Here is a 27,264-nt window from a genome sequence, read left to right as displayed (position 1 = left end):
CTGTGAGCATGGATGATGAGCAGTTAGATAATAGACTAACGAGCAGGATGCCTACAGCCCATTAAAGAACTAACAAAAGGTCTACATGAGACACCTGTGGTATTGTACAAGGAAGACATGGAGACTAGAAAATGCCTAAATATAGCATTTAAAGATGTGTAGAGTGAACTGAACATGTGGTATTGCTAATAACTGGCTCTCTAGTGTGTGCTTAGCATATGGAGAAAGTAATTAACCAATTTAAAAGTGCATGAAAGACAAGTGACAGAAGATTCTAACCAACAGGAGAAGCAGTAAGTGCAAAAGAGAGGGCTGATTCGGTATACCTACGTGGGAAGCGAGGTCTGGATTCTCTGTACTGAGGCTGTCGCTGGAAGCCACTCTGCTGCTGAAGACCTTGCATTGTGAGTGCAACATGCATGAACACAGGAGCTGAACTGATAAAGAATTAAGTAAGGGCAAAACAGCATGACCTGGAGGGAGAAGTGGACATGAAGTGATCTGCATTAATACTGACCAGACAGCAAGCAGCCAACTCAGGGACACATTGGAGGGCTGGAGCAGTCCTGGAAAGAAGGAAAAAAATCACAGCAGTAAGCAGAGCATGTGCATGTTACGAAACACTGATGTGCTTTTAAGTCTTAACACACAAAATCCATCCATTGTCATGTGTGGCAGTAATTTAGTGTATTGGATGAGCAGTTTTTCTCTTCCAGTTTTAGCAATTTTGGAAAATTTATCTTCAGCCACTAGTGGTCGTTGTTGTCCTGTGCAGCAATAATTCCCAGACTTAGCACAGAAAACACAATTTCCACGAGATTATTTTTACCAGGTACGAACCATAGTCAAAATTTTAAAGTCAAGGATAAAACAGCAGATCTGCTCATTCATCAGGAGATGAATGGGTGTTACACTTATCTCTCCCTGCAAATTATATTCAGTGTCAAGGAAAACACAACAGTTTGACAACAATTAGGTATTGCAATGAATTGGAAACACTGCAGCAAGCCAAGCAGACACTGCTTTGTTTACAGAGTTCATGTAAACACTGATTTCGATGCAGCTCCTTTTATCTTTTGTTCATGTATGTCCCCCAGCCTAATGACAGGCAACTGCAAAATCACAGGAAAATATGATGCTCTGTTTTGTGGAAGTTTTGTGTTTGGTGAGTGCTTATACAATGCAAGTGCTCAAACAAAGCAGTTACTGCTTTCCCTAGCTTCTCCCAGACAAAGTCTCTGCAGTATATAGAGTTAAAAATTTAGGCCTAGATTGACAAAGGGACACAGGCTTTTAAGCGCTTAGCTTTTAGGTATCCAGCTGGTGGAGCAGAATTCACAAATATGAGCAGAGCATTGAGGGGGTGGCTGCAAAGCATATTTCAGTGCTGCACAGAGTTACCCTGGCTACTCTGTATGAGCCAGTTCAGGCAGTTGAAACAGCATAGCCACAGACCTTCTTGAAATGCCACAAGGTACACAAAAGGTGATCTCACCATAATTACTAAGTTGAATGTTACATGTCTAACTGGCTGCACTAGTGAAAAGCTTGGTACCTATGGACTCTGAAATGCTCTGACCACCAGACATGGTTTTCATGGCTCTGCAACAAAGCTCTATGTTGTTTTGTGTTCCACCCCCCCTCCTTTTTTTTTTTCACAAGCACCTGTGATTTTGAGGGTTTAGATCTTAATTTCCTTTTACTATCTGCATCCATTAATGAAGAGAAAATAAGAATATAATAACCCATTCTCCAAGCTTTCCTCCCTTTAGCTTACTCACTCCACTGCCTTTTCCAGACAGCCACATCCAACTGCTTTATGCCCAAGTGGGACAGAAAGTCACCTGAAAAAGGTCATAAAAGGCATCACTGCCTTTCCATATAGTTTATCAGATCACAAAATGCAACACTCTGATGAGGGTAAATGCAAGTTCTGCATTTTATGGAGGATTATTTTTCCTAGGTTCCATGTTTAAAACAGCATTATCAAAGCTATTCCAACAGATTAATAACAACAGCTAGAGGTAAAATAGCTCTTTTTGAGCAATTTGGCTAGAAGAAGTTTTAATAAGAAGTGAAGATAAAAATTAGGGAAAAAGATGAAGAGTGACTGCTTTCACTTGTTCCAGTTTTCTGCATTTTACAGGTGATAAATTCAGTTACTATAAAAACCTCAACCTTTGGTAGAATGTCATGTTATGATTATCTTTCAATTACAATCACTAATCACCACTATAAGGATACCACACTGTTTGCCCTCTTTCTATTGGCTTCAGAAATAAAATTTCTGAAACTAGAAAGCCACAGCTTAACTTTAAAGCTCCTTTAAAAATATAAAGATTTTATTAATACACATATAACTAACTATATGTGCTCATAAATATATGTATGTACATACACTCTTGCAGACACAATTTCCTTTTACATGAGCAAGAGCTTTTCAGCTTGATTTAGATATCACCAATAAAGGAAACTCCATCTCTTCTCTAGGAAAGGAAAATGGGAACTTTCTTCGGGACAAGCATGATATGCTACCATCCATTTTAAACATTTAACAGTGCTTTGGCATTTTGCCCATTCTCTTGGTTAAGCAACACATGAAACACATTACCCATGGATGCAGAGTGTGCAGGACAGACTGACTGAGACAATCTGATAGGAAAAGGACTTAAAACAGACTAATATCATTTTGAACAATGTGGGGAAAAAAAGGTTGCCAAAAAACTGACCAAAGATTCAATTGAAATTTCAGTGTTGTCATTAGTAATTTCTCCATTGACTTTGATGGGCTTCAAATTAAGTCTCAAATCTATAAAATGAGAAACGGAAGAAGAAACAGGTTTTGCAGAAAACCTCATGTCATCTTCACCATGAGCCTGCTGCAAGCTTTCAGAAGCATGTGTGACCACTACACAGACAATAGAAGAGCAAGCACCTAATTTCCAAATGTCTTCCTTTTCTCTACAGGAAACTGTTCTGAGGCAGCTATTTCCTAAAAAAGTTTTTCTGTTCTCTCTTTGAACTTTTATGAAGAAATATACTTAATACCCAACAATACTCCAGTGGTAGACAGAATCAAACATGCTCATACCATTCACACAGTAGGACACGTTTAGACACACACTGTATATTTAGTTGCAGACTGTCCCAAAAGCTATGCACTCAAAAAAAATAAAGAAAAATATTTTTTAAAAAAAGTTTTTTAAAAAAATATTTTAAATCCAGTTCTGCATAATTCCATTTTAGTGCAATCTATATTCACACAAGCATTTAAATATTCTATTAAAATGGATCCATCATCAAATAACGTGGAATCCAGCGAAGTAATAGCTAACATCTTAGTGCTAAGCCTCCATCAGAGTCACAACGGTGCCTTGATACCCCCTTCATTTATTTCCAATTCTGGCACCTGTAACCATGGCAACATATACTGAAACCTTTCAAGCAGAACAGAACTGACAATCACGATAACAGCACAAAATACCTGAGGTGGGGAAAAAAGAGGAGAGGCACAAGCAGGTAGTTGCTGAAATTAAAAGCTAATGACAAGAAAACATCTGGAAACAAAGCTGGCTCACATGATCATATTCTCTAGGCAGATGTATTTTTGCAAACCTTGTCTGTGCTGTCTTATTAGCTGCACAGCTACAGAAAAGAGAGAGAAAATAAATATTGTTTCAACAAAGAGTAGAAGTGTGAACTTGAAAAAGTTACTGCAAATAGAAAACAACTGTATTTCTCTTGTATGGAAGTCCAACACTGCTCAACAGTAGCCCATGGAAAAGCAAATATTTTTTCCAAATGCAAACTGTCACAAATGTGCCTCAGAGAAACGTCATCCAGCAAGAAAGAAAGAGGAGTCACCTTTTAAAGTGATTCTAAAAGAATAATTCCATTAGCCTACATCAAAGAGAAGGTTTGAAATGAGCATGAGTTAATAAACCATATATGTGTAAACTGGGATAACTTCCTAGACATTTAAGGAATCTAATTAGCATTTGAATGCTGTGAAGCAAGAAAGGGAAATTCTATCTTTAAACTGTAACAATCAAAAGTAGAAATGAGATTGACCTGTCTGGGAGAGCCTAGCAGGATGCAGCCGCAAGGTTAGCTTAGAAGGTTTACAGGGCTGGAGTTGAAAAAAAGACAAAGATCAAGGCCTTCATGAGACCTGCAAGGAAAGCTTGTAGTTTTCATCCATTACCCCATGAAGATAAATGCAGAGAAGAGCATTACAGGAGTAAGGGAGAGACTTGCACCAACATCCCCATTGCAGCACTCCACTCACCTCACAAACCATAAACCATGAATTGGGCAACAGAGCTTCAGGAAACCCATCAGGAAAGTCAGTAAGGCTCACTGAAAGAAAAAGAAAAAAAAAGAAAAAAAAAAAAAGAAAAAAAAAAAGAGGAAGAATATGAGACAAAAGCAAACAAGATGCTAAACTAGACAGCCAAGGGAAAGAGGCAGTGCATCTGGGGATTTCTCTGCTAAGAAGCTGTAATCCCCAAGAAACCAATGTGAGCTATCCCACCAAACCTTGTTTTGAGATTGCATAACGGTTGCCTAAGGGGCTTCACATGCTCTCAAAAGTTGCATATTATATTTAGCCTGCTACAATCCATATGGTGTCCTGTTAGATACCTTTTTCATCCTTAGACATCAGAAGAAAATATAAAAATACCATAGCAGATATTAGGCAGGATAAATCCTGTTTTCACATGGGACAGAGTGACAGCAAATGGAATACAAAGAACAGGCTGGGGACTGTCAGAAAGGCCTGAACCCTGCAGATGTGTAAATACACACAGGGGAAGGCAAACCTCCCAGCATCAGACACTGCAGCCTCATGAAGCAGAGGGTCAGAGAGCTGTGGTGGCCCTGGCATGTTACTGCTCCATCTCTCTGAGTGATAATGATAGAGGGGCTGTTGTCCTTCTGCTCAAGGCTCTCCTCTTTGCCCTGGTCCCTTATTGATTCAAATCTCATTGTGGAACAGACAGATGCAGGACTCAACGGGAGCAGAGGAAGATTCAGACTTGAAATGGAGAACACCGAAATGGAGAAGAGCTGGGATGTGAGTGAGCATTAATGTTCTGAGAAAAGGGTCAGTCTCCTCTTTCTCACTTGCTTCTCAGGAGGGAAAACGCAACTGTCAAGCCACAGTGCATGAAAAAGCTGTCATTCACAGTCACATGGGAGCACCTTATTCTCCTTCCTCTGGGGAATTTCCTCAGTCACTCGATTGTGTAAGAGAGAACATTTTTCCTCTACAATCATGTCTCATTGACTCCTATTTTCTTCTTTGTCGTTCATAAGGCTCTTTTTCCTGACCTTCAAGAATGTTTTGAGCTTTCCAACTGATTTCTCTAATGCCTTCAGGTTAATACGGGTTCAGTGGTAGCAGAATTTAACAGCAGGTTTGCAAACAACAGTCGCTCAAACGCATGGGAGCAACAGGAAAGGATAAGGAAAAACAGACAAGTATAAACCATGGGGCAAAGCCTTCCCCATCCCAGCAGCCTGCCCGGATGTGTTTCACTCCAGCTGGAGCTCACGGTGCCCCACTGTGCTCCATCTGCATGCAACCGCATGTCCTACACTGCATCTTCTGTACCCCACACATTGTTCAAAGTCTCTGCTTCCCCACATTTCAGCTTACAGACCAGAGCCTTACCTGTTCCACAAAGCCTGGACCCACAGATGCCAAAGCCAAAGGAGAATGTTGCAGTCCCCTCCAAACTGAACTCCTCCATAACACGCTTAGATTTAGTCAAACAATTTCTACTGTTACAGCATTTTTGTAGGCATCCCACCTTGAGTTAAGAACTTTCAGTGGTGGAAAAGGTAATGTGCCCCTTGAGAAGCTATTTCAATGGTTAATTAATCTCACCTTAAAAACAGCCTGCTTACTTTCTTATATTTGCTGACTTCAACAATTTCTACATACATGATCTTGTTATACTTCTAACAAACATACAGTAACAGGATTTCTGTATTTACTAGGGTGCTGACAGATGAAAAAAAAAAAAATCAGCTGTCTTTTCCAAATAATCTAATTAACGTCCCACCATGAAGACCTTTTTACTTCAAAATCTCACTAGATCTGTTTTACAAAAAGATAGCCACATATTCTCAGATTGCTAGGAACTACAGCAGCAAAAGCATTTACAGCCAGAATCCCTGTATTTCCGTACTCACTTTCACCTAAAAGAAAAAGTATGAAAATCTTACCTGACTCCAAATTTAAAGGTTTTTTTTCCACTTCGCAACTTTAAAGATAATTCATTGTCACTGGGAGTAAAATTACATGTTTGACTGCTATAATGAAAATGTTAATATCCTGGATTTAAGTCATTCTGACATGGAAACATGTTAATAACCTAATTTTTATTTATTTATTTATTTATAGATTCTTTGCCATCCCAAAATGCGAGGGAAAGCTTACACAGCAAGAATACTCAGTAACTTAAAATGATTTGGAGTCATAAAAGCAGAATGCTTTATCTCAAGTTTGACTTCTCAGAAAACATAAAATAACTAATATTTCAAAACAAAAGGTCCTTTAGGGTTAAAGAAATTAAACTTGTTTACTGCCACTTTTTCACTTTTTTTTTTTCCCTAATTTGCTCCCAGATCGGTTAGATTATTTGAAATCTACTCATTTTTGTGGACATGTTTTTGTGTAGTGATCTGCAATTTTCTTACAGAAAATGTTTCATCAACTATTTGACTTGGTATCACAGGGTGTTTTTCTAGTTTGTAATCCAAAAATTCATCAAGACAGCCTGGCAGAAAATTGCACAAAAGGATACTAACCTGACAAAAACAAATGCTTGAAACCCCCTCTGTAACAGGGTATCAACAATGAGCAAGGTTTTTTTGGAAGAGTCCCACAGTGGCAGTGGATGTGGGCAATGTCAGAAGAGGGATAAAACAGACCAGAAGATAAACTGGATAAAACAACACGTATGCAGGCATATATATATATATCAGGGATAAATAATAATAAAAGTACCTAACTGTGTCTTACATCTAGGTAGAAATTACTGAGGAGAGGGACTTTTCCTGGTAAACTGTGACTGTGGGCACTGTGACCCACAAGCATGAGCTCTCAGCACAGGCTGAGTACACGGCTTTGGAAGGAGGGGTTTGACACAGGCTCAGAGCAAAGGTTCTAGCAAGGAACTTCAGCAGAAGGCTGTTGACATACATGTACACCTCTACCTCTGCTCCCAGTACACTGCAAATTTTGCCAGCGTCACAGCAAGCAGCAGTCTGTCACCCATCACATCACAGGCCTTCTGCTCTAATTCATGTTCATTTCAACACACCGCACGCTGATTCTTGGTGCCAAGTGAAAAGAACAGTTTGAAGCAAGTTATCTCAGACATACCCAGAGCAGTGTCCAGGAAATCAATACAGCCCACGTTAGAATAAGAGTGCAATTGGTTACAATTTGCCATCTGCAGGTGCTGTTAGGGATACAGGATAGGAAGGGAAAATAACAATAGTTATTTCATAAAATCACGAATGCCGAGAGACAATTCTAGATGTTCTGACATGAAAAATTGTCTTGTTTGCTACTTGCTTCCACCAGCTGTTTCTGACTTCCCAGCCCAGACAGCAGTAACACAGCAGAAAAGAGTCAGGCTATCAGCATTCAGTCCTATGGCCCTGTGGACCCAAAACCCCATCCAAAGACCCTGGTTCCCTGCAGCTGAAGAGCTGGTAGTGTAAGGGAGTGGAAGAGCACAGGATCAGCTCTCCAGCTGCATGCCCCAGCAGTAATAGGCCATCCCCAAGAGAACAGAAAGCCCTAATAACTCCACACACACACACACAAATTCATCTGAATGTATTGCTACCAGTAAAATTATTAGCACTGATTGTTATCTGTCCTGTTCCTGCTATAGGACTGGTCTAAAGGGCAGGAGTACAACCCAGAATCAGGGCTTTACAACTGTCCAGCTGGTACCTACCTACCACTACCTATATCATGGAAAATCTGTATTTTTATTTTTTTAGTTATTATATTTTAAGCTCATGCTTTATGATTTCAGAATTAGGATTGAATCCTATTAGGGAGACAAAAGGCTCCTTGTAGTTCATACACATCGAATAGTGTGAGAGATAGAGAGACTATTATATTTGGCACAATATTTAGAGAAATTAATCCTCAAGAGCTAAAGATTTGAGGGATTAACGCGCTGAGTGACAGCTGAGCTCATCCAGCCTATATCCCTGGATTGTGCAGCAAAACCATTTGCCTTCAACTTGAACATGTTCCTCACTTCTGCCTGAGTCAGCATGATTCCTGCCTTTATTGCACTCAGGTCTTCAGGGGAGATCAACAAACTCATAAATCCTCATTTCACAACATTTTGAAAAAATGTTACATTATGTTCATTTCTAAGATTTCATATGTCCTTTCTTCCCCTCTGTACAAAAGACCTACACTATATATGAAGTGTATTACAACATTCAAAATTTGATTTAGAGTTATTGAAACTGTCCATTTTCAATGAGAAATAACGTATATCAGTCACCAGACAAGCATGTCCACAAAGTAACATCCAGCCCCTCCCAAACATTACCTGAAGAAGCACTAACTAGCACCAGACCCTAACTACTCTGTCATTCTTCCCTTGCACAAATTTCACAGAGAAGAAATGTGAATATTCCTCTGGACTGAAGTGGGGTGATGAGGAGAGAGGGCACCTGCAGCCATCTCCAGTCACTGCAAATGGGCTAGGAAATAGGAAGAAGCAGCTCCAGTATTGGACAGATGCACTGCCAAGACTGAGACATCACTAGTAGACCAGATTTTGTGGTTGCCATGGCAGTGGCAGCATGGGGCCATGGCAAAAAACAAGGACAAGGAATATTCACTGCAAACTTATTTTTGTAAGCTTTGGGAAAAAAAAAAAAAAAAAAAAAAAACCACTGTGAAAATAGCTAAAATAAATTTACAGTGAATATTTCCAATGTCTCAGCAGTACTTTGGAATCAAAGAAACGCCCAAGCACCAGAAGATTAGACAAGGTGCAATTTTGCTCTGAGCTGTACAACTCTGTAGAAACTGGTGAGGTTACAAGGTTGCATCCAAAAGGATCTCTTAAATGACAGTGCTAATGGATTTCTTGCCTTTACAGGGCTTGAGATACTACAAGAGGAGGAGAGTCCCTCCAAGAAACAGTCACCCAGGTGGCTGGCAGAATTCACCTGGTTTTGTGCAAAATGGAGCTATTTACTGCCCTCCACACAACTTCTTGCAGCAAAGGTGACCATGGCAGGATGTTTTTGCCATCTTTCTTCCCAATTATCAGCTTCTTTTCCACAGCCATTTTTGGAAAGTAACATCCACTTGCAGTTCCTGGGTTACAGAAAAGTGTTCATGCAAAATGTCCTACAGCATCACATGCAAATTGAGAATGATGGAGGAGCTTTGCGAGCTGGCACACACCTGCATTACAGAAGGGTTTTAGAAACAAACAATGAGGGGTTGCTTTAAGAGCAGCTGAAACACAATGACCTGTACATGCAGACAACTACACTTAGATGCCACTACACATCTGTGGGTAAGATGAAGATCCAGTCTATCTAGAAAAAACTACAGGACTGGAGATTTTGTGAGCAGAAAAAGTACCTGAGATGACTCTCACTGCTAGTAAGCTACTCCAAGCCACTTTCTTATACAGCATCCGTAGGACTCACAGTTCTTAACCATAAATCAAATTAGAATCATTATGAATAAGCTATAAATTTCCATGTCTTCAGTGTAAGGATGCACCTGAGAACTATAGTCTCACCAGGCAAAATGAACAGAAAGCACAGTGGGGAAGAGAGCATCCAGCCTTGGTTGCTTTTGCTTAATGATCTTAACATCTTTGGGGTGTCTCTGCATTAACAATCTGATGTGTGGGATTAAATGGAGAAGATGAATGTGCCTTCAGTCTTTAGCAATACATAAGATCTTCTCTCCATTCCTTAAATTTGTCCTTTAGCCTTAATTAAAATCCTTTTAGCTCACAAGCCTGTTGTTCAAAAGCTAACATTCCCTCTCTGGATTTCCCCCTGCTTTAGTTCACATCACATCTAAAGACAGAGTGATCCTTTCATGAACAGAACCATTTCTTTTGCTCATATTGCCAGTGTGGTTAAGGCCTTATCAAATCTCTTCCCTACTGTAATATTTCTTTTCAAGGTAGCTTACTAACCCTTACCTGTTTTTCATTTTGACCTGCAAATAGCAAAATACCATCAACTGGAAAAGATAATTACTCACTTGTGAAAGTAAGTGTTATTTTTTTTATTCTATGGTATGGGCAATACAAATGTCACTCCAAGTCAGGTTGTATTAAGTAGTTTCATGTCACATGACACAGTGTGAATTGACACATGCTGTGCTGTTGTATGAGATCTAGGGTTGCTTGTTTGAAGAGATTTTTTCCTTTTCTATTTAGGAGAAGATATTAAGTACTATAGATATTACATGATCCATCCATTAGCTAAAAAATACGTCCAGATAAAGGTATAATTTCTGATATTCAGACCAAAAGAAAACCTGAAAATGGTGGGTTACTTCTAACATATCTACAGATAGCCAGCTTATTCCTTACACTTTATTAAGTGAATAAAGAGAATAAAAATAAAGGGAATAAACTACATCTTTAAGTAAATATAACAAATATAGAAAAATAAAGTTGAAAAACCTATGCTGATTCCAAAAGTCAACCAAGATAAGGGACACAGTAAATTTTGCTGCATATTAGTAATTTGTAGCATGCTCCAAAAAGCCTCCCATGAATTTCTGCATTGTTTCATTTCTCAGTAATTTCTGGAAAAGTCAAAGAAATTATACAAATTATAGTTCTCTGCTAATCCCCACATCAGAACAGTGTTACCAGATATTCAGTACTATCAGCCTCATCCTTTTTCAAATTTTGGAAAAGGATGGGATGGGAGGTCTCATGTGACTAAACAGTTATTTAAATCCCACCTAAAAGCATTTAAAAGAAATGACTGAAATCAAAATACCTCTACTGGTGTTACAACTTGACTCAATCCCCTTGTCATTCAAGTCACATCTACCATCTCAAATAAAATTCTAATCAAGGTTTATTAAATCCATGCATACAAACCTTGACAGATTGTTTTTTTCTGTTTGTTTTATATTTTCCAGAACTTGGTGCTTTGCTTTCCATGAGTCTGGAAAGCCTCAGAGTAGCTGTCTTGCACAGGAACAGAAAGGCTTTTGCCAAGGCTTTTGCTTTTTTACCAAAGAGGAACAAAGTGTTTGTCCAGGTCAAAGGCTGATTATATTAGTGTATAAGTCAGTATCCTCTCCCCATTTTCAGAACTAAATGTCAGCTTTGATTGCTCACCCATGAACAGGCTGGTTGCCCTCAGCTGCATGTGTTTCAGATGTAGTGAGTCTTCTTCTCAAAGTGGTCATCTCCTTTACCTCCATCATGCTCTCCACCATGCCAGCAAGCCATATTTCTCCACCCTTACTGACCTCCAAGCACTCCGTCTCAGCTATGGATTTATTATCTTTAATTTCATCCTAAAGCCCTGTCTTACATTCCACCTCAGACCTTCCCTTTGCTCTCCCTAATATTTAGAAGCAATGACTGCCTTCATCCACGTTTCCTGTTCGTTTCAACAAAGAGAAAATAAAAAGCTCAAGGTAAAATCTAGCTGAAACCTCTCTCTTTCAGCCTGTATTGCATCAAAGTCATGGATTTTAAAACCAAATTCCACAACACATTCACCTGAAACCAAGTCCAAGCTCACTATCAATATTCAGTGACTCCCCAGTGAACCAGTGCTTACAATTTGTAATGAACCCCCAAAGCAAAAGAGTTTCACAAAGCTCTATGATTTGATCATGAAAGTTTTGCTGCACTCTGAGGTTTGAAATCCTTCAGCTGAATATAAAATTTAAATATATATGTATTCAACCAGCTCTACTTGAAGGGTCTGTATTCCAGGTAGCAAGGACAGAACATCATCAAGAGCCTCCAAAAGGCCTTGATCCAAAGGAAGACAGAACTCCCTTGGCACAGAACTGAGGCAAACAGCTGCAGGTTGTCCTCATCTCCCATTCTGGCACTGGGGCCCTGGCAGGAAAGAGACGTGTCAGAGACACAGAGCAGAAACCACAGGCTCTGAAGCTAGAGCTCTGTGGGGTGGCACAGATACTGAGCCCTGACTGAGACACAGTCCCATCAGAATCAGTAGCAACATGCACGTGATCTCACAGCATCTACAGGTCCTAGAGCTATCTGTGCATCCTGATCCTATCAACAGCCCTATCAAAACTTCCATGAAACTCAACTAGAGAGTTAGACCCCTTATAAAATAAAAAGCAGCACTGTTCAAACCCTCTCCACTGTGTCCCACTTGTTGGATTGTCACAAAGTTGGACCTCAGGTCGATATGATGCAGCAGGCCAAGCTAACAACCTCGTGTCAAACCTGCAGCTTTCCAAAGCACAGCCTTGGAAAAGTTGGCTTCACAAAAAAAAAAAAAAATAAAAAAATAAACACTTATTGAGAGTTATTTTGTATGATTCCCTGCGCAGTTCATGTGCTCGTGTGTGCAAAGCAATGCAACCCCCTACGTTTTGTCGGCAACACCAGAATCACGTATGCTTAACAATGACTGTGGTTGGGGTGTTGCATTTGCAAGCAAAACACACTCTTACTTTCTCAATATTGGCTCCTTTATCGCAGGCTCTTATAGCTGACAACACAGCAGAGAACTTCATAAAGAAAGTCTCATGATAGCTGTTATTTATTATGCAAATACTGCCTGCCATGGCAACATTGCATCCAGTAGTTTGCTTTATTTGCTCTGGTACATGCATATTCAAATTAAGGCTGCGTACATTGTGCCTACACATTACAAAGATTTTGTTTTCCTTGACACTTACAGGAGAACAAACTGCAATTAATACAGCCTGTTTAAGCAGACAGCACCCAATTAGTTATCATCCATTTTCAGATTGAGACTCTAGACAAAAAAACATGGAGCTGGCTTCTTATTCAAAAGAAAAATACATCCAAACTACAGGTTTTCAAAGACACATTTAACTCACAATGGCCAGGATACTCACTTGGCCTTTAATGTGAAATGGAGTGTTAATTTTTCTCTGTCACCTCTTAATTGCTTCCTTATTATACTGTTCAAGCAGTTAATTGCTAGACTGAGTGAAAGAGTGTTTTCAAGGGAAAGGAAATGCCACAGCATGAAAGAAAAAAAAATAGAAGCAGTGCACTAGTGTAATTGGGCCTGATATAACGTTAGTTGTGGTATTGCCTTTAATGGTAACTACAAAAATTAATAGGAAGCCAAACTGTTTTCTATTGCAAAACAAGCTAGGAGACGTGTCAGGAGGTTTTGTGTGCAGCTGCCATGCACGTAGTGGGATCACACTTTCAGCAAGTTGGTTTGTACTGAGAGCATTTCTTTCTGCTTCATCTCCTGCAATCAGGTACCTTACTTATTTGTACAGCATGAGTTCTTTATCAGATTCATGTTTCTCATCCTGCTCATGGTTACATAGATGACAACAGCATCCCAGTGACTCAAAGGAGAAAACACAAGGACTGGAAAGTGCTGTACAGATGCAGCTTCTGGCTCTCCAGGCTGTTGTCTGTTGTCTGCTCTGCTGAGTACTCCAGAGCCTCCTCAGCGATCCTATGCAACAGATTTGAAGGAATAACTATCAAACATTTTTCTGCCATCACTTCACTGGCTTTAAATGAAAGTAATTGGAATGACTGGCCTCTCTGAAGGCCGTGAGTGTACCTGACAGCAGCTGGATTCTCCTTTCCTGCCTTAGCCCAGCAACACTGATACTCCTCCTCAGAAATAAAGACCAGTTCTTTTACAAAAGAGATGTGAGTCAACAGAGAAAGGCTTGACTGATGTCATGGAGGGAAAATGGATACTCCAGATGCAAAGGGAAGAATTACAGGCATTTATTTAAACAACAACATGTGATTGCAGGCTCTAACAAGGATCTTTGCATGACAGCGCTACAATTCATGATTAGTATTATTTCCTCCATCCTCTAATTTTTATTAGAGAATAGTAATTATTAATGGAGGAAGGAAGCATAAAAAAGCAGACACCAATGATACTGTTGCATGGCGGGTTTAAATATGCACATTAAATCATAAGAAAAGTGAGTTAAATACGAATTTTGAATTAATTTCCTTAATGTAGCTTCCCAGTGGACAATAGAAAGTAGATGATCCAGTTACTAACTTGTGCTTATTAGCATTCAAACATACTGATTAACTCATTAGTAAAACTACATTTGAAGTCCTCCCTTTTGTTTCTTTCTCTAAACTGTTGGTCTTCCATTCATTTGTTTATTTGTCAGGAGGAAGAAAACACATTTATTTAGGACTGAGAAGAATAAGTCAACCACAGCTGAAGAATAGCAAGCTTTATACAACATTAAAAATATCCCCTTTCATTTTTACAGGAGTTTTTTTTAAGTACTATCATCTGCTGAACTGGGTGGGTGAAAATAAGCACATGCTTGATAGGGTTGTAATTTCATCAGAAGAAAATTATGGGCAGCAAATATCAAATCAAAACTGAGCTTTCCACCAGACAGATCTCAGAATTGCACAGAGCACTCCAAAACTGCATTCCCAATGTTGATCCATGAGGCCAGCTGGTAAAGCTCTACCTATGTCCTGCTGAGGGACCAGGCTGCTTACAATTCTTGTGGCACACTGCTGCTGTCCATTTGCACACATTGCAGGCATTAGTCACCCAAATTCTCAGCCACAAAATATCCCACTGAATGTATGGAATGTGCGATTTACAGCCTCAGAGCTGCGAGATAATCTTTTGGCACAAAGTAGAAGGAGTAAGCTGCGTATATCTTCACCACTGCAACTACTATATCCAGTAAAAAGATAAACATGGAGCATATTTAAAAAGTAGAAGAATCTACCTATTTGCCTTGCTTAATAAGGCTGTTTTCATCTCATACAACTAAACAGCTGCAGAGAGAACATATCACTGCATTAAACCTTCTGGGACTGACACTTTGTCAGAGAGAGAATCACAGAATGGTTGAGGTTAGAGGGGACCTCTGAATATCATCTGGTCTGACCGTCCTGCCAAGCAGGATCACCTAGAGCACATTGTGCAGGATGGCATCCTCTGTCTTGTGGGAGAATCTGCAGCAGAAACCGTGGGCTGCTCCACATAACCAGCAATGGAGAAAGGACCTGTTCTGTCCTGGTGAGCCAGAGGCCCCTTCATGATAGGAATGGCTTACCAGCTGTCACAAAGGTGAATCATTTTGTAGCAATCACAGCACCAACTCTTATTCTTGACCACGCAGAATCAAGATATTCTTGAATGAGACATCGTAGAAAAGTTTCAAAATGCTGTAGGCCCTTTTAGTGATTATTACAGTGCTTATTTAGTATTTCATTGGACTGACCCCCTGAGAATTTCCACAATAATAGCTTTGCAGTACCGAGATTTTCACTTCTTTTCATTCAGTAAATGCTATGTCTTGGTCATATCCCAGCGTCTCCAACATCTACATATCTATATGGCCTTCACTTTGACCTGAGCTCAAATTTTATGTCTCACAAGCGTTAATTTATTTTCTTGTGTCCCACCATTCTTGTGGAATATTTAATAGATAGGATGCTAAGGCATAGGATAAACTATATATTCTACCACAGATAACACAGTCCATCTTTGTTCTCTGGCCTAGCCTATAATCTAACATCTTCCTGTTTAAACACAGGAAGAATTTGTTAAGAGTTGAGTCAAAACAAGAAATCTCTCTCTTCCACTGGTGCAATTAACAAGCTTTATGATTCAGTTTAAACATGCCTGAACATCTCATCTTGCATAGCAGAATTCCTGAAACCTTTATCTGAAAATGTTGGATCTCCTAATACCTAAGTATATGTATATGTTACCCCTTATGCAGTACCTTGCTGTTATAGTATAGCAACAACCTCTTTATACATTTGTGCAATTTAACAGGACATAAATATGTTCTCTGAATAGGAAGTAATTAAAATGAAGAGTTTGATGTCTTATTTTCATAGAAATCCATTTTACTAAACAGTCTGTTTCCGTTCTTATACATTAAGTTCTTTATCTAAATTTCTCTCCTTTTTCTCTTTAGCTTCCAATTTGCCTTTGTCTAAGAATACTAACAATGTCCTATATAGCCTTGAAATCAATTTAGTGAGACATCTCTTTGTACAGCAATTTTTCAATCTGTGACATTTGCATTTCTTTACCTTTTTTTTTTTTTTAATTCACAAATAGCATGTCTTATCCAAAGGAAACGGGAAAACTGAGCTCCAGGAATATTAAAATCTTCTGCAAATTGGTCAAACAATTTAAAAGGTCCACCCTTAAACAAATCTTTAATACAAATGAACTCTTTTTGTTGCAAGGTTCTAAAGGCTCCATTTTTAACACAAGTGGAAGGCCCTTATTATAACACAATGGAGTTAAGGGAGACAGTTTCTCATTCCAGCCCATGAATTTATGCACTTTCCCCATATTTTACAGACTAGGAAATAGTTGTTAACATAATCTTTTCCTGTCACACCATTTTTATGTATATTTTTATGTCTGTGTTATCTCTCAAGTTCAAGTTCTGTGTGTATATATATATATATATATATATATATATATATATATCCTTCTATGAAATTGTAAAGGAAATTACCCTTGTCAGGTCCTTATCACTCAAAGTTGTGATGTGCTAATCCTATTCTCCTGTCGCAATTCTTGCAGACCTGCTCCTTTTTATTGCAATAAACCTTCAATTTAACTTCCCTTTACCTTCTAATGCACCGTGATCTTTATTGGTTAAAGAAGTCTACATTTCCCTTTATCTCAGCTGCGTAAAGGAAAGAATAAAATGACAGTCATTCACATAGGAAAAAATAGAACTATAATTTAAACAGAAGTTTGCTTTACAATATTTAGAGCATAAGAGATTCAGATTCCATATGGTAGCAACATTCACTTAAACCTGATCTCCTCAAAATAGAGCCAGACTGTTTCAAAACTGCCAATTCAACCAGGACTGTAAGTTCTTCTGTATCATACTGAGAAGTAGAAGTCTCTACCAGTCAGAGAGCTGCAGGACAGTAGAATTATTTAGGATGAGTTAATCTCACCTAATATTAGCCTGCTTAAACACAGATGTCTAAGCTAATCTTTCTACATAGTTAACGGAGACATACAGCAGGTCTCCCACCTAAAGAATGGGGGATGAATTTCTCTCTGGAGGTACTGAGCCAGTGGTTGAAGGACCCTGGATGACAGACTTAGACAAAGTGCCAGACTCTGAGCTGGCTAAGTGAAGTGCAAGAAACTTTGTCCCATGGGCTTGCTCCCATCAACAATTCCATAACTTCTTCCATGTGACCACCTGTCTGGCATACATACCATCAGGCTATTTCTCAATAAATAAGATACCTCCTGAGAGCAAAGGAATGGCCATAAACTCTGCACAGTTAGTAACTCTATATTCACATATGGATCTCTCAGTTCAAGCTTGTGTAACATTCCTGCTCTGGTTGTCTTCCGGACTTAAAGTTGCCAAGGTATCATACCTCAGTAAAGATGGTGTGAACTGCAGCTTTCTGGCTCTAAAAGCCGGAAAACATCAGCATTTCTATGACAGACGGGAACTGAAAACACTAACAAGGCAACAGTAGAAACAGGGCTGTCAAAGCATTGACAGGGAAAGCAGTGCCTGAAGAAACTATCCTTTGACACCTTCCTGCCACAACTTCTTCCCCTTCCTACAAATTGAACAACATCTCAGCAGAGGGCCAGATTTCAAGAGATGCTAATCAGCCAACACAGAAGTCAATAGGCATTGAGGGTGCTCGGCACAACCTGTTACAAGAGGTCCACGTCCCAGAGAAAGCATTGCTCAACTTCCACAGAAAGCACTGCCAAATAAATACAGGAGGTCAAAATACCATGACACCAATTTAAAAATCACACAATCCTACATGCAGCTTGTTTTCCCTTTGTACTAGTGTTCAAATTTGTGAGTGCTTCTGAGTTGGAACTATTCTCCAAGTGGGTGATTACAAGCCTTTTTTCTTTTAAGATAACTAAGACTTTGCAGAATAACACGACTCCAGGAGCTGAGTATGGAAATTACACGATGGTGCAGTAATACTCCCACATTCACACTGTCACTGGAAGGTCTTCAGACTTTTGCCTGGAACTTAGAATAGATTGAAATGCTTCCTGTTCTGTGATCCACATCACTCTCTCAGTAATAATTAATTACAGACCCTGAGCTACATCTACAACATCCCTATATTCAAAATCTTCATAAACAAAAAACTTAAGAATGTATTTTCTTAGATACACCCAATGGTGCCAGACAAAACTCAGGTGTAAATCTAGAATATAAAGACATTTCTCTTATGAGAAATATGGCACCTAATTCTTTTTCAAAAAAAAAAGGGGGGGGGGGGGGGGAGGGAGTGGGCAGGGATTTCTGTCCCTTTTTGCTCTAAAAATCTATAGAAAGCAGCTACAAATTGGCTGCTGATGCCTACACCACGCACTATTGCAGACTTTCAGACATATTTCTCTGGCAATATACTCCTGATTAGAGTTCATGCATGCTGTCAATCAGCAGCAGCAAAACCAACCCAAAATCAGGTTCTAACCCCTGTGGTACTAATACACTTCTGAACCAACTCCAAGGATTAATGCACTCCAGATTGAAACAGGAGCCATGGAGAGCAGTGCTGGTGCAGTCTTAATACTGGCTGATGCAAGGGTTTTTTGTAGTTGCTTCAGTTTGACTGTGGACACAGCACCATCAGTATCAACTATAAGCGTGTACATCGAGAGTCTGAAGTTCAGAATAGAAATGCTAAAAATGCTACTCATAGGAAATCATATGAATTAACCACCTACCCAAGTGCAGAAAACTAGGAGGAATGTAAAACTATGTTAATGCCAAAAAATAATCCGATACCTTGTCACATATTCACAGAAGCACGGAATGACTGAGGATGGAGTGATCTATACAGATTCTCCACTCCAACCCCTTTGCTCAACTCAGGGTAATCTGTATCAGGTCACCCAGGTCTATGTCCAGTCAGGTTCTGAATACCTTCAGGGACAGAGACCTGCTCCAGTGTTTTGATTACCTCCAGAAAAATGTTTTTTATTATTGTTGTTTTTTAAATATTTTTGTTTAACTGGCTAAAAGGTTGAACACAAAAGTTACTACATAGTGGGGACATACAAAAAAAGTATCTTTCTGCTACTTGATAGATCAAAGTCATCTTAGAGATGTTTATCCAACCTGTTCTCAAATATTTCCATTACTAAAACACCATTATCTGCCTTCTCTGTTTCAGTACTTCACTTTCCTTCCACTCATTCACCTGCATTGCCTTCTGACTTCCAGTAGCATGTTAGATTTTACTTCCTTGCTTTAAGTATTTACTGTAACTAAACAAACACGTGGGACCGAATTCATTCCACTGCTGTTCTGTTAAAAATAGGGGATTTATTTTAGGATTGAATTTGCCCTTCTTACGTGAGAAATAGGGATTCAGAAAGAGATAAAAGAAGAATGGAAAGAAAAACTGACCTTGGTGGTCATATTTTCTTTAATCCACTAGGGCCACTCGATGAATGCATACAGCCAGACCAACAATAGTGCTTGCATTTAAACTCGGGTGGGTGTAAATATAGGTAAGGGCACTAATCAGCCAGGTGGCTACGTTACCCTGAAAACAAGCAATTAAGTACAAGGGCAATTTTCTCCCAGAGGTTAGTTATTTCATAGCCAATTACCCAGGCAGCTTCACCCCACTTTGAACTGTGTGTGGAGTAAGAGCCATGTCTGCATCTGGACCTTCAATAGATTCCCTGTAGCTTTAGCCATCAGCCCTATTCATCTTTTTCTAAAGTAGTTACAGCATCCACCTGCCTTTCAGTATTTAACTCCTTCATTTGTAAAGAAGCAAGCAGAACATTTGAACAAAAAGATATTTTTATCTTTATAATAGGGAAGGCAATTTTAGCACTATACGTCTATGAAACTCAGCATTCAGCCTTGTGTAGTATCTTCACAAAATCAGTGAATGCACTTTATTAAACATATACACTCTGCAAAGCAGGCCTTTTGACTGAGAAATCTGTATTGTTTCGTGTTCAGAACATGGCAAGTCCAAGGAACATTGAATGCACAAGAAGAGAATACATTCAGCTAAAACAAGCTAACTCTATTTATGGAATGCATTAATAATACAATTACATCTTAAATATGAATTGAATATGCTGAATATCTGTGAGAAGATACATATCAGAGACTGTACGTCTACGTGCGTATAAGCAGTATTTATGTTTTATTCCCATAAGACATACTTTACATTGTGTTATAAACACATACATCTGCATCTCCATGCAACCAACCCACACACATGCAAATGTGGGCTCAAGGTAGGTGAGGCCACTGTAAGAGCAAAGGTGATGTGGACCCCACAGGCAGGAATCACCATGCTGTTCTGCCTCTACCCTGCTGTGCACCTTCCTTCGCACTGAACTGTAATTGTATCATCAGATACTCTTCATTTCTCTCCCAAAATTTCATCCTGAAGGCCACAACACAGCAAAGTACTAGAGCATATCTAGTACTAGAGATACTAATGTATCTTCAATAGTAATCCCATGAAGATGTGTGTGTAACTGGACCAGGTTCTGCCTATGCATCATCACCACACAAATCCTCTGCTGGAGCAGCACCCTCTGCCAGGTCCCATGCCTCTCTCCCACCAGTGACAGAAAGAGCCTGGAGGGCACCTGAGAGCTCAGCTCCCAAGGACTGCAATGCCCTGGAACCCACTGGGGACCTTGAGTCTGTGGTGTAACACAGAGCTTCCCAAAAGCATCTCCCAGCACTATCCAGGTCACTCCAGAGGAGAATTAGGTAACAATTTAATGGCCTGAATTTCCAAAGCACTTCTGAACTCCTGGGTGTCATTCTGAAAATGTTCCCCTAAATTGCAGTGTAGGCAGAGTAAAAAGTGTAGAGTTAGAAAAACATGAAAGTCCATAACAGATACTATGAATTTCTCTGAGTTTTCCTTTGCACCCTTTCTGAGAGATTTTAATAATGACAGGTATCTCAGCTCCTTTTAAGAAAAAATCTACAGTGTGCAACAGCATCCTAGACAAGCCACACATTCTCCTTCCATAACGATAAAAGATACTGGGGATAAGACAGGATCCATTGTACTTCCCAGTTTCTAGGTTGCCAAGTTCTTGCTAAAAGAACATAAAAGCAGAACATAAATAGAATTTTGAACAAAAAAAAAAAAATCAGGAAAAAGAACTGAGCAAAGCTTCAGGGGTTGCTTTCCACTCTAGACAGCTAAATAAATAGAAATAAATACATTGAAGTAAAAAAGATTTTTCGGGCTGTCACACTGTCTCTACTGTGCACAAGTGGGCGTGCACGGAGGCGATCACGCCCAGCTCTGCCAGAGTTGCAGTCCTGCCGAGGCGCCCAGCAAGGAGTCACTGCGGTGCTGCCTCCAACACCGACCTGCGGCACCGCATCTCCGCATCTCCACACCCCACGACGGGGCACGCTGGGCAGCGCTTGGCCGTGTTCGGCTCCCCAGGGTGTGTGCTTGCTCCTGCTAGGAATGTCCAAAGCAGGGTCCAGAATTTGTTTACTTTCCCCACAGGGGAGATTTCTAGCCCCAATAAATGGACTGTAAAAAAATATCTCCTGGGAAGCTAAAATCATTAATGCTTTGCCCCAAAGTCTGAAGCAGAGAGGGCATTTGGCACAAGCCAGCAAAGAAAAAGACAAAAACAAACAAACAACCAAAAACAACCAAACAACAACAACAACAACAACAAAACTTCCCAGCTCTCAGATAGAATTTACCTAAATATCTTGTAATTGCACTGTTTATTGTTGAGATCATCACAGAACAGCTTGGCTGCACTAACTATCTACCCACCCTTACTATTCTCTGTGCATTTCTCAGTAACAAACATGTCATTTTAAGCATTATTTATTTACCAGGCAACCATGATATTGTTTGATATGTAACAGAGTATCTCCACGAATTATATTTGCTAACAAATAATATAAAGTAAGTTTAAAATGTTACAATAAGTAGCAAAACCAAAACGAAACAAAAAACAATCCTGACAATTAGTTAGGAATGACTCTGATAATTAATTTCTGTACACTACAGCTATTATTAATTTACAAAATAAATTACCATGATATAGTTCTGGCAGAGAATTGTAAAATACATGCAGGTTATATAGTTTGTGTGTGAAAATTAGCTGCTTCTAGCATGTTGCAGAAATGAAAGTTTAAATTCACTTTTAAAATGTAATCCTCCCACTTTACCGATTGAAAAAATGTGTTATATCGAACATCCACATAAATTATAAAAACTCCTTTAAAATGCCAAGTATAGATCCTACTGTGCCTAGGATGTCAGTATAACTCTAAAAATACGGAGTGATGAAGCATGGATACAATTTATAGCGGAAATCAAGCACGCTTTTCAACTTGCACGCACAAAAACTGTGGTAAATCAAACAGCTCCCTTCTTAAATTGCAGCTGAATTGCAACTGCATTAACTTCACACAAATTGTTCAGATTATAGTGATATCTGATTGCAGTAGTAAGAAATCCTCAGCTGTAATGTTGCATTGGATTTTTTTCGTTTGTTTTTGATCACTTCAGATTATGAAATTTGACACTGCAGTTTTGAAAGCAAATGCACTGGTTGAATGCACTGAGTTAGCCGTTTGCTTAAAATGGTGTCGGAGAGAAACCTCATCCTTTAGTTCAGTTGTGTCACCCCTCCTGGAGAACTGAATATTTCCAGTAAAAATCAGTAAGCAAATACTTTCAGGTTGAGCCTGCAATGAGCTGAGTCTGCACACTGCCAGCTCCCTGGATCTGCATGGAGCCCCGTTTGATTAAAAGGGGCCCCGTGCAAGTATGAGAATTTCTTTTTATAGATTTCATTGCAGGATCAAGCGTGGAGAATTCCTGCTGATTAATAACTATTTCTCAGAGAGCTACTTTTTTTTAAAAAAAGGGAAAAAAAAAAAAAAAAGTATTAATTATATTGAAAATCTGTAGCTCTTGGGGAATTAAAAAAAAAAAAAAAAAGAGGAGAGGGGGAATAAAACATAATGCTCTGAATCAACCCAAAAGTAAGCATGATATGATTTTCATACATGAAAAGAAAATTCTTGGACTTCCCTCAACAAAAGGCAAAAACTCTGCTGTGTGGTTATCTTGCAAATTGCTTCAACTGCAACATCCTCAAAAAATGAGGTGAGTTATGGGAGAAATCATCAGTAAATAATATGGTTATTAGGCACCTAATTCTTACTTTTTATTTACACAGCTCTGCACTGCAACTATGAGAAACGTCAGCCCAGTTATTATTTAAACTTTGCAGTCATTTCCTTTTGGGCAGCCACCTTCCAGAAAAAGAAGGGGGACAAAACATATGTTATTGCAGATTTTCTCCTGTTAAAACATTTTGTGCTGTGGTGAGACCCGTCGGCCATTTCCAAGCAGTGTCAAGAGTGAGGCCAGGCAAGCGGCTGCGGAGAAAAACGCGTCCCTCTCCCCGTGGGAGCTGCGGGGCTCTGCCCACGAGATGGCAGGCTGTGATGCTTTTTGCGTTTTCCAGCCAGTGCTCAACTGGAAATAGTTTCCCCTCTCAAATGACAGCAGCCCCAGGTAGCGGGGGTGACATTTGCTTTACATTATGATACACACTAATTAATCATTAGCGATCCCAGAAGTATGTTGACTAAAAATGCTTTGCTATGGCTCGTCACAGTAGGGGCTTTCAATATTGATACTATTACACACACATATGTTCCACGGCTGGATGCTATATACTGATGGATTTTATTTTTTTTAGGCTACAGAATATCTTTTAAGTGCTTCTAATCATCGTTTGATCAAAATCCTTATAGTAAGTAATGAACTTAATATCTTGTACTCTGTGTGATAAACTCAAGGTTAGGTCACAAAATGATTGCTTGACTGGGCACAGAAATAGGTCTTTTATAGGCTAAAGCTGCTGCAAAACTGACTGGAACTTTTTTTCAGGCTTTTCAGATGGGTTGCCATTTTTCCCTGTGTGGTGGTGTCTGTGCCAACAGCCTGAAGCCATCTCCCTTCAGCTCCACACTAGTCCCCCCATAAGAGGGATGCCCAGTTTGCTGAACAGTGCCTCAGCAAACATGACTGAAGACCCTAGAGCATGGTAAAAGATTATGTCTTAACTGCATTTCAAGCATGATGAAAGCTTCATACAACTTCTCTGAAGACACTGAGGTGTTTTGATTCACATCTACCACCAAGAACATGTCTGTCTGTGCAGGAAAATAGGAGGTGATGAAGAGTATAGGGAAGCCCTCGTTAATACCACTTAAGAGGTCTAATACCACTTAAGAGGTCAGTACTACACCCAAAACCACAGGCAGCTCTCATTCCAGCCTCATGAGCCTTCAACCTCAGTGAAACGTACACAGGATGGACGGTAAGGAGAGGAGGTTTGTCCTTAGTTTCATGTAAATATAGATGGGCTTTTTTTTTTTTTTTTAACTGACCAGAAGAAAAAAAAAAACAAAAAACAAAAAACAAAAAACAAAAAACCTTCTCTAAACATAAAAAAATAAAACCTTTGAATCTGCTAGTCTTGCAAGACAAATGTTGAAAGGTGAAGAACGCAGGCTTTTGCAAAGGTTATGAAGTGAATATCAATGATGCTTCTCCTCAGGGAAGTAAAGCTGAAGCAACCAATAAACACTTGCTTAGGGATTTTTCTCTATCACTACACATCACCTGTTTGTCAGAGGGACACATGCCAGCCTGTGTCAGTCACTTCTACCTTCACGAAGGCTCTGCCTGGCAGTGGAGATGTGTCCACGTTTTTCTTACTCACTCCTGTACAACTTCTGGCTTAGATCCTGGAAATCCTGTTTCTAATGTGAATAACCCATTGGAGTAAGTCAAGACTAGGTCAGCTTTTAATAGCTAAAGAGCTGGCAAAACCATTACTGAGCTAATGCATCAGGAAATTAGACCTGTTTAAGTACTGGAACTATATTAAAAACATAGAAAACAAAAATAAAATAAAAATAAAATAAAAATAAAATAAAATAAAATAAAATAAAATAAAATAAAATAAAATAAAATAAAATAAAATAAAATAAAATAAAATAAAATAAAATAAAATAAAATAAAATAAAATAAAATAAAATAAAATAAAATAAAATAAAATAAAATAAAATAAAAGGAGAGAGAGAAAGGAGGGACTCCCACTGAACTTTTGATACATCTGTAAGAGTTAAGAAGTACAATTTTGTTGACTATTTACACTGACCCTCACTAATGAGAAATTGGGGGTTGTATATAGCAAGCCAAAATTACAAAAAATGGGACTTAGACATTCAACCCCTGGATTCATAATGAAGTACTTCACATGGGCAGACAATGAAGAACACCATCATCATCAAAATCTGCAGAAATATTGGTCTTTCATTGTGAAATTCCAAGGCACCTTTTATTTCAGAAGTTTGCAGCTTTGCTGATATTTGCTCCTACCCGCTCCTACCCATGGCTTTTCCCACATAGAATTTTCCACAAGTAGGGAAAGGAGGAAAGTTGTCTCTTTCCCCATACAGCCATAAGCTGAGCTCAAGCATCACACAAATCTACAGCTCAGACACACTGGCATTCAGCCACATATATTTACTTGCAATGTTTCTTCATACCAGCAATCCTTAAGAAAGTTATCTAATTCAACAATAAAGTAGTTAATATGTTGTCATATTTACTGTGCCATTCCAAAACCACTTTTTTCACTTGGTCACTTGAAATTGAGAAGAGAACAGTAGTCAAGGAAGAACTTTTCAACCGTTACATTAGTTGATTTTTAAGCCTGTACTCTTCCATTTAAAAACTTTTGGAATGAAACCTCATTCTATCTTCTTCCTCTCTCATGCCAACCATAATACTTATTTAAAATTCCCTCTTTCCTGATGTATTACAGGTCTAAAAGCCCCTGTGGTAGTTTAAACTTCACCATCTTTTCAACAGTCCTCTGATTTATGAGCTCACGGTTTCTACATTTTCAAGCTTCAGCGTAAAGCAGCTAGAATGTAGCAAGAAAATAAAAAATAAATAAAAAAGAGAGCTGACTTCTAGCAGCGGGATAGTATCCCTCAAGACGTGCAGATTTTGTTCCCTTCTTACTTGTGAAACAGATGGCGTTTTATGCTTAACACAATCAGAACCATTCTCTATCTGTTGCCTTCTAACCTTCCCCACCTGTGTGAAACCCAGCCAGAGCTTAATGAACATACTTGGAGCTGTCTGGACTGAATTAGTCCCAGTAGGAGTTACCCTTCAGGTACTCCACAGTCTCTCATGGCCGTGTAACTGCAAAGGAATACAAGAAACCTTTACACTGTGGCTAATTAAATAAAGGTTTGCCTCTGTTAAGTGCATTTTTTGCCTTCCAAAAGCAGGTAACGTCTAACGTGTTGAACTATTTTGGAAGTATTTGCCACTATCTTGAACATTCTAGTAGACAAGTGGCATGAAAATTGGGTCAGAATGTGATTTTAAGCCACATTTGTCTTACTTTTTTTTTAAAAAAAAGATTTCTTCATTTCCACATACCAAATGATGAGAATAATTGTCTTACAAATGTAAGGCCTTAGCAAAAGGACTTTTCAAAATTCACTTACAAGACATTTCGTTCCTAAAATTCATCCCCTAAATTTCCATTTTCCTCACTTGAAATGCTGCAGAAATTGTCTTTTTGGCAGCAGATTCTTTAAAATGAAGATTAAATTACAACCTGGTTCCTCTGACCATATTCCATGTCCCCAAAGGCAAATTTTTAAAATGTCTCAAAGACATGCTAGAGTAATTTCCTTCATGCTAATTATAAATTGTAGAAAATTGTTGTACTGAAGTAATTCAGCAGCCTAAGATTGCTTCTAAAATACCTATGGTGGGATCTTTCAGCTTATACACTGAATTTCTTGCTGCTAGCTTTCATTCTTCTGTCCAACACATGAGGCAACTGCAACTAGTTTCTAGCTTGAATAAGTAGAAAAGTTCCATTAAATTAATTGAGTCATTCATAAGAAGGGGCAAAACAAGATTTGCTTTGACC

General features: G+C 39.0%; 1 long non-coding RNA gene across 1 annotated transcript in view; it reads right to left on the bottom strand.

Moving 5' to 3' along the window:
- Positions 1 to 344: 344 nt before the first annotated feature.
- The window catches only part of LOC106018391 (uncharacterized), a 124,217-nt gene continuing 97,297 nt past the window's right edge, over positions 345 to 27,264 (bottom strand). Inside the window, exons 3-4 of the long non-coding RNA XR_011811800.1 lie at positions 518 to 566; positions 345 to 437 (exon numbers count right to left, since the gene is read on the bottom strand). This is a non-coding gene — a long non-coding RNA (uncharacterized lncRNA). The remainder of the gene's footprint in view (positions 438 to 517; positions 567 to 27,264) is intronic.

This window comes from Anas platyrhynchos, chromosome 10 (genome assembly GCF_047663525.1).
Source record: "Anas platyrhynchos isolate ZD024472 breed Pekin duck chromosome 10, IASCAAS_PekinDuck_T2T, whole genome shotgun sequence".
In the NCBI taxonomy this organism is placed as follows: domain Eukaryota; kingdom Metazoa; phylum Chordata; class Aves; order Anseriformes; family Anatidae; genus Anas; species Anas platyrhynchos.
Note: the sequence above shows the minus strand (reverse complement) of the source record. Positions and strands in the feature narration are given on the sequence as shown.